This window comes from Babylonia areolata, chromosome 27 (assembly GCF_041734735.1).
Source record: "Babylonia areolata isolate BAREFJ2019XMU chromosome 27, ASM4173473v1, whole genome shotgun sequence".
In the NCBI taxonomy this organism is placed as follows: Eukaryota; Metazoa; Mollusca; class Gastropoda; order Neogastropoda; family Buccinidae; genus Babylonia; species Babylonia areolata.
In genome coordinates, this window is record NC_134902.1 from 24,589,226 (window position 1) to 24,601,725 (window position 12,500).

The following is a 12,500-nucleotide window of genomic DNA, read 5'->3' on the forward strand; positions in this document are numbered from 1 at the left end:
CACTTAATTAAACAGGTCTGCACACAGTCTGCACATAATTATGTTGACCTTGGAAATCGGAAAAAAAAAAATGTCCACCTTTAACCCACCCAGGTGCGAGGGGTCGGGTGGGAGGGCGGTGTGGGGGCGGGCAGGGGGGGGGGGAGGAGGAGGAGGAGGACGGGGGAATCGAACTCTTGGAAACTCGGCCGAGGATCCAGTGCTGTAACCATTTGACCACCTGCACCCCGTTGTCCACTGGCCCACTGTGAGCCATCATCTACACAGCTGCATCTTACACTCTCGTTATCCCTTGTGCGTATAGGCCTGTAAGGATGCGTTTTGAAGTTTGACATTTTTGTTGTCTCGCAATGAACCACTGTGTGTATACGGGAAAAATGAAGGACGAGGCAATCGGAGTCTTTCATTTCATAGCCGTCAAAGCTGTGAACATAAACCAGGTTAGAAAGGGAAAAGAGAGTGTGTGTTGTAAGTTCTTGTCAACATCGTCATAAAGCTACTGGTAAAAAATGGTAATTCGTAACGAGATTCGTGTTCTGTTGTTTTTTGGGTTTTTTTTTTTTTTTTCTTCGTTTATTTTCTATAAATGGCTAACGTATTGTTTTTCGTTTAACGGGCGGATTGCAATAAATTCAGTTCAATGTATATGGCTGTGTGTCTGTCTGTGTGTGTGTGTGTCTGTCTGTCTGTCTGTCTGTCTCTCTCTTTCTCTCTCTCTCACACACACACACACACACACACACACACACACACACACACACACAAGCACGCACACACACACAAGCACTCACGCACGTACAGAGACAGAGAGGGAGAGAGAGGGGCAGAGGGAGGGGGGTCTGCTAGGAATCAGTTCACTGCACACGCACACGCGAACACACAATCATATGCGTCAACAAAATATTGATCTTATTCGAGTCAACGAAATATTTATCTTATCGTACACGTCCACAAGCACACAGGCGCACATTCACATAACTATACGCACAGCTCCCGCACTTGCGCGCACCGGTACAACTACCCAATGACTTTTAACATACACTCTCACCCAAATGATATCTTCCAACATTGTGCATAACTATCGGATTGAAAAACGTGAACTGTGACATGTATACATCAGAAAAAAAAAAACAATACACAAAACTAGGGAAAAGGTAGTGGGAAGTAAAATTATTAATGCTCAGTTAAAAAAGACAATCGGCAACATTTTAACTCACTCAGTACGACCAGTCCTCTCTTCTCCTCTACACAGACCCCTCGGATGTCCAGTGGGTGTCTGAATGACCCAACCTTTAGCTTCCGTCGTCAGAATTGTGGTATTCTTTGTCAACATTCACGTCTTCAGTACAAGAGCCTTCCGCTTGCAATATTTTGATGACGGTAATTGGGGTAAAACGCTGTTAACGTCGTCTCTTTCGCCGTTCGTATGGAAAGAGTTAAAACGTCAACCACTTAGCGTAATAACGAAACTGAACAAAACTTCACGTTTAACTCTCTCCGTACGGACGACAAAATAGATAGCTTTTCACCATTGCTGACATCATTTAAGATCTTACAAGCAACAGAAGGTTCTCACATTAAAGAAGGGGACGAAGACAAAGAATTCCGCATTCCTAACGACGGAAGGTACAGGTTGGGTCTTTCAGACAATCCACCGGACATCAGATGGGGTCTCTGAGGGAGGAAAGAAAGGGAGAAGGCTGAGCGTCTTGAGAGAGTTAACGCAGACCGTACAGGACTAATGATGATAAAATGATTTCCACCTTTTTTTCTTTTTTCTTTCTATTTTTTTTCTCTCTTGTTTTGTATTTTGTATTTCTTTTTATCACAACAGATTTATCTGTGTGAAATTCGGGCTGCTGTCCCCAGGGAGAGCGCGTCGCTATACTACAGCGCCACCCATTTTTTTGTATTTTTCCTGCGTGCAGTTTTATTTGTTTTTCCTATTGACGTGGATTTTTCTACAGAATTTTGCAAGGAACAACCCTTTTGTTGCCGTGGGTTCTTTTACGTGCGCTAAGTGCGTGCTGCTCACGGGACCTCGGTTTATCGTCTCATCCGAATGACTAGCGTCCAGACCACCACTCAAGGTCTAGTGGAGGGGGAGAAAATATCGGCGGCTGAGCCGTGATTCGAACCAGCGCGCTCAGATTCTCTCGCTTCCTAGGCGGACGCGTTACCTCTAGGCCATCACTCCACTGTTGTTGTTTTGAAAACTTGAATATACGTAATGGAAAAAGAAAGAAATGGTTTGCAAGAGAAAAAAAAACACAGAGATGCCTTGAGTGAAACAACAACCCGAATGGTGTGGGAGGGCATGAACTCACGTGATTAGTGGACACAAGGAGAAGAAGACTTTGGGGTAGGTGTGGGGGAGTCGGCTGTTGTTGTTTTATTCAGATTACAAAAGAATTAAGCTATAAACATGGAGCTTTTCTCTCGTTTTGATTACCGTGAGTTTTTATTTTATTTCATGTTTTATTTTATTTTATTTTTTTAAATAAGAGAAGAAAGAAGATGAAAGAGTAACTCTTAAACACTTAACCTATTCAACCCTGCGGAGTTTATTTACAGTCTCGACAGGCTTCCAGGCCATATTGATGCAGAAGAAAATTAATGCAGAAAATGTATCGTTTTCCCTCCACAAATCACGTGTGGACACCATCCGGAAATACTGTATAAGTTAGTTCCCTCCCTGTCCTTGTAGTTTATGCACATATATGTAGGAACGTGAAACCCGTTTCAATTAATTAGATGTATTTTAACTCACTCAGTACGGCCAGTCCTCTCTTCTCCTCTACACAGTCCCCTCGGATGTCCAGTGGGTGTCAAAATGACCCAACCTTTAGCTTCTGTCGTCAGAATTGTGGTATTCTTTGTCAACATTCACCTCTTCAGTATAAGAGCCTTCCGCTTGTAATATTTTGATGGTGGTAATTGGGGTGAAACGCTGTTAACGTCGTCTCTTTCGCCGTTCGTATGGAGAGAGTTAAATTAACCTATTCAACCCTGCGGAGTTTATTTACAGTCTCGACAGGCTTCCAGACCATATTGATGCAGAAGAAAATTAATGCAGAAAATGTATCGTTTTCCCTCCACAAATCACGTGTGGGCACCATCCGGAAATACTGTATAAGTTAGTTCCCTCTCTTTCCTTGTAGTTTATGCATGTATATGTAGGAACGTGAAACCCGTTTCAATTAATTAGATGTATTTTAACTCACTCAGTACGGCCAGTCCTCTCTTCTCCTCTACACAGACCCCTCGGATGTCCAGTGGGTGTCTCAATGACCCAACCTTTAGCTTCCGTCGTCAGAATTGTGGTATTCTTTGTCAACATTCACCTCTTCAGTATAAGAGCCTTCCGCTTGCAATATTTTGATGATGGTAATTGGGGTGAAACGCTGTTAACGTCGTCCCTTTCGCCGTTCGTATGGAGAGAGTTAATGCCAGAGCAATGCTCGGGCGCGGGGTACCAATGAGTTAACAATGTTGAAGAGGAGGTGGAATCGGAAAGTCAGCCAAACGACAAATGTCTGTCAAGAATTGCGGGGGTTACTTAGGTTGTTTGCAGTTGGGCTGGATAACATTTAGGCCAAATCTGTTAAACGTTTTGGTTGTTGACAGTTTGGCTGGATAACACTTAGGCCAAATCTGTTAAACCTTTCGGTTGTTGGCAGTTGGGCTGGATAACATTTAGGCCAAATCTGTTAAACGTTTTGGTTGTTGACAGTTTGGCTGGATAACACTTAGGCCAAATCTGTTAAACCTTTCGGTTGCTGGAAATTGGGCTGGATAACATTCAGGCCAAATCTGTTAAACGTTTTGGTTGTTGACAGTTTGGCTGGATAACACTTAGGCCAAATCTGTAAAACCTTTCGGTTGTTGGCAGTTGGGCTGGATAACATTTAGGCCAAATCTGTTAAACGTATCGGTTGTTGACAGTTTGGCTGGAAAACACTTAGGCCAAATCTGTTAAACATTTCGGTAGTTGGCTGTTGGGCTGGATAACACTTAGGCCAAATTTTAAAAACTTATCGGTTGTTAGTAATTGGGCTTGATAACACTCAGGCCAAATTTCGGTTATTGACAATTTGGCTGGGTAACACTTAAGCCAGATCTGTTAAACATTTTGTGCATTTCAGAGTACGAAACACACTCTGTATTCTCGATAATATGTCATTTTATGAGCACAACATTCATTCTGCATGGTAAACCTTGTGTGTTGCTTTGTGCCGAGGAAAAATATTGTGATAGTTTTCAAACAAATTCCATCCAGCAGTTTTTACGCCAGCAGCCATGAAAAGTCTTTGTAACACTGGTTTTTAAACGCTAGCATGTCTTTGGGACTTTCAGTAGACAGATTCATGGCACTTAACCAACAGGTGTCAGACGAATGTTACCTAAAACGAATGTTGAAGAACCTGTTTTTGTCTTAACAGTCTGTCTCATGACGATTATGATGGTTTTTCCCACGCGTGCATGCATCCACATCCAGAGTTAGAGATGCACATACGTCATTCACAGACCATTTTCAAGTGGCCACAAGATTAGGACAATGTTGTATAACATCTTGATTTCAGTGGTGAGAAAGGTGAATTTTGTATTTCAGTGTTTTAAGAAACGAATAGTTTTGCTTATTTGTTTGTTTGTTTAATGAATGTAGCCATGTTATATTTGACAATCAATCACTGAAATGTTTTATACAGCAAATGTTTTCACTGATTGGTGCACTGGACGGGAAAATAAAGATATTGCAAGTAATGTTCATTCTTTCATTCGTTTTGTTTCTTTGTTCATTGTTTTTACGTTTATCTGTTCTCTTTAACTCATTTCTTCTTCTTCTCTCTCTTCTTTCTTCCCATCTCTCCTTCAATCTCTCTTTCTCTTTGTTTGAATTATTTTCTTCTTTATCTTTCTTTCCTTCTTTCTTCATTCTTCCCTTTCCTTTTCTCTTCTCTTTTTTCAGGTTTTTTTTTTTTTTAATCTTCTTTACTTTTCCTTTTCTATGTTTTTTTTCTTCTCCCATTTGTAGTTTCTTTTTTCAATAACGAGTCCACCTTTAATTATCCTTCCGGAGTTTTGCTGCAGTGGCTGTGTTCAGTTTACCAGTAATCAGGAGGAGGCGGAGAGTGCGATAGCAGGACATACAAGTTTCGGCCCATGTCCGTGTTTGTACGTGCGCCCGACTGTTTGTCTGTCTGTCTTCCATTCCGTCCGTCCGTCCGTCTGTCTGCCTGTGCCTGTGCGCGCCACTGATAACGGAATATCCCTCCCCCCCCCCCCCCCCCTTTTTTTTTCTTTTTTTTTAACACTGTTGTTGTGTGAATAAAGGCCATTATTGTCTGCTTTGAATTATTTTTGGTTTTCGGAGCTGTCAGAACGATTCGTATTCATTACCAAGGAATTGCAAGTGTAAGGGGTTCACGGGTAGGAAATAATTACAGATTGCAAGGAATTACAGGTGAGACGGAATTACAGATTGCAAGGAATTACAGGTGAGACGGAATTACAGATTGCAAGGAATTACAGGTGAGACGGAAGTACGGATTGCAAGGAATTACAGGTGAGACGAGACGGAAGTACAGATTGCAAGGAATGACAGGTGGGGCGGAATCAGGAACTGGTGATGAGGGTATAAAGCGGGGGAAGAAAACAAACAGTGACTGACGTTTTAACACCTACAAATAGTTGTGGGGGAAAGGAAGTGGGCGGTAATTTGAGTGGTGGTGGGTGTGTGTGTGTTGGTGCAGGTGTGTGTGAGTGAGAGGGCGGTGGTAGATTCCTATGACTGTTATCGTTCTCAAATTACGGAAATTGTTAGTTGCGCAGCTCTTCAGTTCCGGTGGCTAAGCGGTCAGAGCGCTGAATTCGTGACTGAGTTTTGTTTCCTTGAGTTCCATTCCCGGTTTCGGCACACCTGGTGGATTAAGGGTGGTATTGTTTCCCCCCAGATCTCCCTGGATAACATAATGTTCAGTTCAAAATTAATCTGCTAGTGCCTGAAACCCCTACGTGTGTATAATCATTAAGAGCATAAAATGCGCACGTTAAAGATTCTGTTATCCAGTTCGGTGGGCTATGTTATTAACAATAACATAACATCTCCAGCATGCACCCCCCCCCCCCCCACACACACACACACACACACCCCACCACCCGAAAACGGAGTATGGCTGTGTACATGGCGGGGGAGGGGAGGAAGGGGGGGGGGAGGCTAAAAACAGTCATACACATAAAAGCCAACTCCTACATACGAGTGAACGTAAGAGTTGCAAAGCACGAATGAAGAAAAAGAAGAAGAGGTTAGTTGGTCAATATGTTTTAGTTTTCTTGGGACAAGGGGCGTTTGAATAGTGCAGAAGGCGATGGGGAGGGGGGAGGGGTGGTAAGATTGTGGTTAGAGGGCGGGATTATCCGACCTGGGATCATCCCACCCGGGATTATCCCACCCTACCAGGTGTGTTGTATGGGCGAAGCTTGGGTGACAGCGGTTCATCAAGTTATTTTCACGAGCCCCTGAGCATCAATGGTGTCGGTATTAATAATACAGTCACCTGAACTGTTATGCGTGAAGAAGTCAAATCATTTTCGCAGCGTTTGTTTAGCGATAACTGATCTTATCAAAAGATCTATTAAAGAAAAAAAAGGATGTTAAAAAAAACATATAGCATGTATAATACCAATTCAAGTACAAAATACAGAAAATGCAGCTACTTTACTAACCGTTTTGAGTAAATTCGCGTAAATTATGATATGGTCCGTCTCAAACTACAAGAGGCGACATGACAATGAAGAAGACATAATCAGTTGCGTTTTGATGTGATCCATCTAAATCCACATAATGTGAAGACACACACGCCCGCTCGCAAGCACGTTCACACAGACAGAGACAGACAGACAGACAAACAGACACACACACACACACACACACACACACACACACACACACACACACACACACACACACACACACACACACACACACACACACACACAGAAAAAGGGAGGGGGAAGAGAGAGGGACAGAGAGAGGGAGAGGGAGAGGGGAGAGAAAGAGATTAAAGCTTTAAGAAATGAATGAAAATGATATGATGATTACAGGAACAGCAGAGCGTCTCCATATAATCAGCACGACTTAAAAATGGCGCCGACCGTAATTTGACTATATTATTGTCCATTATCGGCTTACAGAAATAAAATGGAGGATACCAGCAGGCTTTTCTTATCAACATTATCAAGCATTTCGTCAATAGAGTCGCAGATCTACGAAAGAGAGAAAGAGCGAAAGAGAGACAGACAGACACACAGACAGACAAGCACATAGTAATGTACACAGGAAGAGAGTCAAAGAGAAAGAGAGAAAGAGTCACGCACACAAACACACTCTCACACACACGCGCGCGCACGCAAACGCACGCACGCACGCACGCGTGCACACATACACATTATTCTGAACGAGAGAAAGATAGAGATGGATAAGGATATGCACGCGCACACACACCTTGAACGAGAGATACAGACAGACAGACACAGGCACAGAGACACTGAGACAGACACATTGAAAGAGACGTTCACACACACACACACACACACACACACACACACAGAGAGAGAGAGAGAGAGAGAGAGAGAGAGAGAGAGAGAGAGAGAATACTACCGCATGGGCTAGAACATAATATATGAAACAGGATGTTTTGTTGTTTTTTTTCTTCTTCTGTTTTCCAATGCATTCTTATGAAAGAAAACACATTGTAAAAAAAAGAAAAAAAGAAAAAGAAAAATACATAAATGAAAAATAAAAAGACTATCACACCCGTCATTTCTACCTCAAACCTACTATCACACTTGTCACTTCTACCTTCAATCCTACCGTCACACCTGTCATTTCTACCTCAATCCTACCGTCACACCTGTCATTTCTACCTTCAAACCTACCGTCACACATGTCATTTCTACCTTCAATCCTACCGTCACACCTGTCATTTCTACCTTCAATCCTACCGTCACACCTGTCATTTCTACCTCAATCCTACCGTCACACCTGTCATTTCTACCTCAATCCTACCGTCACACCTGTCATTTCTACCTTCAATCCTACCGTCACACCTGTCATTTCTACCTTAATCCTACTGTCACACCTGTCATTTCTACCTCAAACCTACCGTCACACCTGTCATTTCTACCTTAATCCTACCGCCACTCCTGTCATTTCTACCTTCGATCCTACCGTCACACATGTCATTTCTACCTTCAATCCTACCGTCACACCTGTCATTTCTACCTTCAATCCAACCGTCACACCTGTCATTTCTACCTTCAATCCTACCGTCACACCTGTCATTTCTACCTTCAATCCAACCGTCACATCTGTCATTTCTACCTCAAACCTACCGTCACACCTGTCATTTCTACCTTCAATCCTACCGTCACATCTGTCATTTCTACCTCAATCCTACCGTCACACCTGTCATTTCTACCTTCAATCCTACCGTCACACCTGTCGTTTCTACCTTCAATCCTACCGTCACACCTGTCATTTCTACCTCAATCCTACCGTCACACCTGTCATTTCTACCTTCAATCCTACCGTCACACCTGTCATTTCTACCTCAATTCTACCGCCACACCTGTCATTTCTACCTCAAACCTACCGTCGCATCTGTCATTTCTACCTTCAATCCTACCGTCCCACCTGTCATTTCTACCTCAAACCTACCGTCACACCTGTCATTTCTACCTCAATTCTACCGTCCCACCTGTCATTTCTACCTCAAACCTACCGTCACACCTGCCATTTCTACCTTCAATTCTACCGTCACACCTGCCATTTCTTCCTCACACCTACCGTCACACCTGTCTCTCGCATAGACCGTATCTGCAGCCTCCGACACCATCACATTCCTTTCTGTGGAAGCTGCAGTGACCAGTGGCAATGGCAGGGAGGGTGGAGCTGGGGTTGAAAAAAGGGAGCGATCAGGGTTTTGAAAGAGACCGAGGAAAGGAGCATGTCACGTACACACGTGTTTATTCTGGTGTCCAGATGACGAACGATGTGTAAACGATCACTTTCGGGTAGTTTTGTGGAATTTTTTTGTTCTTCCATTTTTTTTTTTTAACTCTTTCTCTCTCTCTCTCTCTCAAACATAGGATATGGCATTCCAGTCACTGAACGGAACCTTTCCTCCCATGTAGGCTAATAATTTCAAGTGGCAGAAGGATGATGGCAGGAAATTGAAAAAAGCGGGGTCCCCGTGAATCCCCATAAATCACACTGGGTAAGGGGCATGCCACAATGCCAGCGGCTGCAGCTCCACCCCCCTCGCCCCCCCCCCCCACACACACACAGACCCTCAGTCCCCCTCCCTCCCCACGCCCACCCACCCACCACCTAAAGCCACTGATGTCCAGTCCTCTTTGTGCTTTCGTTTGGTAACCCTGTCCGCCGGAACAACAGGACCGAGGAATAAAAAAAAAAAAAAAAAAGACAAGAACATTAAACGACTCTGGGCCATGATGGAGACAGATTGACTTTGGGGGGACGGGACGGGGGGCTAGGGAGGGAGAGGGGGAGTTGCGGAGGGGGGGGGGGTGAGGAAGGAAGGATGAGTGAGTGAGTGAGTGGTGGAGACAGAGTGGCCCAGTGGGTAGGGTAAACGTGCCTGGCTTATGAAACGAGATGCTGCTGCTGCTGTGTCCGGTCCGGGCCGGGGGGTAGTGGTTCGAATCATGCACGAACCGGGTGGTGTCTTCTCCAACCCACCCACGTGGGCCAGCCATCCACCCCCTACCATTCCATTGGACTTGATGTGCTGATCAGTGTGGGTGCGGATCTTTCGGATGCGACAAAAAAAAAAAAGAAAAAAAAAAGAAACACACACAAAAAAACAAACAAACAAACAAACAAACAAACACACCCCGAAATAGCTTTGCAGTGTCTACTCAGCGTAGATAAAAGAACACGGTGATCACGTATGTTTCTTTGATATGGTATTAAAACACACACACACACACACACACACACACACACACACACACACATATATATATATATATATATATATATATATATATTGTATATATGTATATATATATATATATATATATATGTGTGTGTGTGTGTGTGTGTTTATGTGTGTGTGTGTGTGTGTGTGTGTGTGTGTGTGTGTATGGAGAGAGAGAGGGGTGGAGAGTCTCTCTGTCTCCTTTACAAAGGAGATATTGAGTGGCTGATTATTCAGTGAATCATTTCATTTCTTCCATCCACGATTTCGTTTGCCTCACATGATCTCAAATAAAGTTGGCTGCATGCAGAATCCTACTGCGTGAAAAGAAAATGATGAGGACCACAATTTCTGTTTATGATGGAAACAAAACTGGCGTAATTTTGTTGTGTGTGTGTGTGTTGGGGGCGGGGGTAATCTGTTTAACTCTAGGGGACAAACCAGAAACACGTCATAATAAATATCTTGTTTAGACATATAAACGAGAAAGACTTATTTGAGTGGTTTGAGCGATGAAAAGATACGTGAAACATCCCCTGAGTCATTTACATCTGAATATTTAGAAATATATCATGAGTCTGAAGCTGGAAATACCTATATCAAGCGAACTCATAGCACCGAGAATGTTATTTCTATCAGAAGAAAGGTGACCGCAGTTTTCCTGTTCAACCATATGCGTGGTGGAGGAAGAGGAGGAAGAAGACCAAAATAATCTTTACAGAAGCACCAAAAATGGGCAGTCTGTTATATGCATAACGCGGCTTAACCTGTACCTTGAAACTGAGGACACGATGTAAGATCGTTTTACAGCGCCAGGTAATTGCCCAGTAAATCGTTGCTTAGTATTCGTCATTCCCTACTCCCTAAAGCGTCATAAACCTGAAAGACCACATTGCCTAAGGGAAACGGAAGCTGCTAGCAAGGTGAGCAGTGCGTTCAATATTCACGCAACGACCATTGTCCCTGACAATAACTAACAAAGCTGTTATGGGGGGAAAACTACCGTCTCGCCAGCGTCCTATCCTGCACTCTTGAAAAATTCATTCACCATAGCAAATTCGACGTTCATTTCCAATGAAATGATGGCACTTGCAGACATTTTTATTGAGACATTACAGTCTTCAAATGGGTGAGAGATGAAAGTAAGAGAATTATAAAGGAAACCTGACAGGTCTGTTAGAGAAAGGAAGAATTTACGTATGAGGAAGATAGATGTTCATGCCTTGAAAATAGTGCCCAGGCGATACGATGTCCATTCTTCCCACGGACCCGACGCTACCTACATAATACCGCTGCACAAATGGCGTTGTTATTGAGCCCATAAACATGACTATGCCGGGTCTAAGCCCATTATCGAGGCCAGAAGTGAATAGATTTCTAAGAACTCATGCGCTGGAAGAGTCTTTCGGAACTCGTTCATGATGAAACAACTTTCCTTGGGCAGAAAACACAGGACATTCAAAGTGCGCGACCTTTTGCTGAATCTTGGCAATCTACAACACGACCACACAGGAGAGAAAGCAGTCGCAAATATGCAGGTTTGATGGGAAATTGTCTGTTTTGAATGACAGTGCAATTCAGTGACGAAACTCGAGTTTATCATTTTTGTTACCTTACCGCCCAATGCATTGTTTATGATCACACTAAAAAAAAAGTGTAAACCACACACACACACACACACACACACACACACACACACACACACACACATTTTGTTATCATAAGCATGCTTTTTATTGTTATATGGATGTTTAACTCACTGTAAAATTTCATGTCATAATTCACTGCTACTCAGCGCAGTCCTTCGTAGCTCTTCGTTTTCCACTACTCACTACAGTCATCCCACCACCTCTTCTCATGTACCCCACGCCTCATCTCCTATGCGTACATACACTTCTTTTTGTCTTTCCCCCCCCCCCCCCCCCCCCCCCCCCCCCCCGTCTAATATCACTAAACAGTGAAAAGACGTTGAACTAAACACATACACATCTCTCTCTCTCTCTCTCTCTCTCTCTCTCTCTCTCTCTCTCTCTCTATATATATATATATATATATATATATATATATATATAACAATGATGATGATAATAATAATGTACATTTATATAGCGCCTTTTCTCTCTAAGAGCACAGGGCGCTTTACATGAAAGAAAAATATTACAAGTTACATAGAACATTCATGACCACTTTTTCTCCACCACCACCCCCACTCCCCCCACTCTACATACGTCCAAAGGTGAGCTGACATGGGTGGTGGTGGAGAACAAGGAAGCTGAGAGTGCTTATAGATAGGTTTTTTAAAAAAATGAGTTTTTAGTGATGAGCGAAAAGCAGAAATAGAATCAGATGCACGGATATGATGAGGAAAGTTGTTTCAGATGTGAGGAGCAGCAAAGAAGAAAGAACGTTCACCATAGGTTCTTGTATTGACAAGAGGAAGTTTCAAAATATATAGATGTGTGTGTGTGTGTGTGTGCGCGCACACACACACACACA

The 12,500-nt window shown here is 43.2% G+C and overlaps 1 protein-coding gene across 1 annotated transcript in view; it reads left to right on the top strand.

Annotated features, from left to right (window-relative positions):
• Positions 1-12,500, top strand: part of LOC143301341 (uncharacterized) — a 45,815-nt gene that overhangs the window by 2,828 nt on the left and 30,487 nt on the right. The gene's annotated exons all lie outside the window — the stretch shown is intronic.